The 2,500-nt window shown below is 41.6% G+C and overlaps 1 protein-coding gene across 3 annotated transcripts in view; it reads right to left on the bottom strand.

Annotated features, from left to right (window-relative positions):
* LOC143277326 (uncharacterized) overlaps nt 1-2,500 on the bottom strand; it is a 329,350-nt gene that overhangs the window by 16,522 nt on the left and 310,328 nt on the right. The gene's annotated exons all lie outside the window — the stretch shown is intronic.

Below are 2,500 nucleotides of genomic sequence, written 5' to 3' on the forward strand. Positions count from 1 at the left end.
AAGCGCTTCGTTACGGGCAGCACATTGAAAGATTTAAATGTATGCAGTGTGTATATGGCAAGGGTGAGTGTAAACATACGGATATCTCTCCATGGAGGGGGTCGAGGGGGGGGGGGGGGGGGGGGGAAGTACGTAGGTGCGTGTGCATATGCATATATATAGCTCTGTGTGTGCGGTGGGGATTAGTGCACTCATACACTCATGTGTGTGCATATGCGTGTATATATATATATATATATATATATATTATATATATATATATATATATATATATGTGTGTGTGTGTGTGTGTGTGTGTGTGTGTGTGTGTGTGTGGTGAAATATGTTGTAAACATCCCTACCCCCTCCCCAACCACCATTTTGTTTTCAAGACTGTGCATACCGTATAATATCTTTTGAATGCCCTCCCTTACCCCCGCATTTGAAAAAAAAAGAGAATAAAATTGTAATGAACTGATGCACAGGCAGTTTGTTATTTTCGTTGTGTTGCTTCACAAATCAGAGCATAGATAGATGTAGGGATAAAAAATAGGACGCCGGTGTGAGGTTTCAATGTGTCAATGAAAACCAAGTGAAAATATGATGTCACTCCATAACGCATCGTTTTACAATAGCTATCGTTTTGTTTTCATTCACAGCACTCACTCACTTGAGAGAGAGAGAGAGAGAGAGAGAGAGAGAGAAGAAGAAAAGACAGACAGAGACACAGAGAGAAATGGGTGGGGATAGGTGGGAAACCAACAGAAAGCAAAAAAAAAAAGATGAATAAATGAAGGAAAAATTGGTCGCCCTGACAGAGCCTCTTATCAGGGAAGGGCAATGGATGTCCATCTGTGTGGAGTCCGTCAGCCTTGTGTCGCCCCAAGGCCAAACTGCATACAGTTAGTGACTGTTTAACCCAACAGCCATTCATCCTGTATGAAAGCCGTGGGATTGGGGATTTTTGTCACGTTGTCTTCTCCTAGCCAGTGGAAGGGTGCATCTGGGTATTGTTGCGTAGCAAATTTTATTTTGCAGAAAAATACAGGTCCTTCTGTATTTTGAGTCCTCTCAATAATTTACTAATAACATTAAACAATAACGCGATGACAAATTATTAATCAAATTCACAGAAAAATCACTTCACTGCAAATACTGCCTACACAGACCTCTCGTGATGGGTCTGCTAAGTGTTGCATAACTACAACGGTCAACTTACGCGTGGTTTCGCCCGATGCTATACTGTTTCTGGGCCCTCTCTGTCATTCACTAATAATTCAATAATTAAACAATAACGTGATGACAAATCATCAGTCAATCACACAGAAAAATCACTCTGTCCACAACCAAGATAAGCGATTTTTCCGTGCATTTGACGGACAATCTATCTTTGAGCCCTCTCAATAATTTACTAATAATTCAAACATTAAACAATAATGTGATGACAAATTATTAATCAAATTCACAGAAAAATCACTTATCTTTGTTCTGAAGCTTGTAGACTGTCTGTCACACACTGACCAGTGTGATCTTAACACCTGGTAGTTTCAGCCACATACACAATTTCAAATACTGCCTACACAGACCTCTCTCGTGATGGGTCCACTAAGCGTTGCATAACTACAACGGTCAACTACAGTGGAAAAAGTTTTGCGAGGCACTCTGTTATGACTCAACATTGACAGAGTTCTGGCAATTTTATCGTCGCATGGAAGGGAAAACGTGCACAACAACAACCCCAGACATGGTAGACACTGACGGAACCAAGCTTAAGACAAACGAAGAAAAAGGAGCCGCCCTGCTCAAACGTTTCGTACAACAGAGCGATCAAAGAAACTTAGATGAGAAAAAGAAACATGTTGAGGAGTTAAACCAAACCCTTATGCAGACTGGACCTGATGATGAATTGACAATAGATGATCTAAACGAAGCAATAGCTAAATGCAAGAAAGAATCAGCTCCTGGCCCAGACAAAGTTCGCTACTCGGACATCAAGGAACTATTGGAAGAAGACAGAAACAAACTTTTCAATCTATATCAAAACAGTTTCCACAATGGACATGTGCCGGAGGACTGGACACACAGCTTCTTAAAACCCATACCAAAACCAGGAAAGGACCATCATCAGGTAAGTAGCTACCAGATCCTAACCATGCAAAACATTGCTGGGAAGCTCATGGAACGCATGATCACCAGGAAACTTGCAAGGGATCTTGAACACAGGCACATTCTCCCTTCAAATCAAGGTGGTTACAGAACAGGCAAGTCCACATGGGAAAACGCAGCTGCTTTTGCATATGAGGCATATGAAGGATTTCAAAGAAAAGAAGAAACACTAGCAGTAGCAATCGATCTTGAAGATGCCTACAATAAAGTCCAGTTTGCGCACCTCATGGAGCTACTACTAAGGTATGGAGTAAGTTTGACACTGACAAGATGGATAGCAGCAGCACTTCAGGAAAGAACCGTCGTCCTACGCCCCGGAGATTGGATGTCTGCACCTTCTAAACTATCCATGGGA

The sequence above is a fragment of the Babylonia areolata genome, chromosome 34, assembly GCF_041734735.1.
Source record: "Babylonia areolata isolate BAREFJ2019XMU chromosome 34, ASM4173473v1, whole genome shotgun sequence".
Lineage (NCBI taxonomy): Eukaryota > Metazoa > Mollusca > Gastropoda > Neogastropoda > Buccinidae > Babylonia > Babylonia areolata.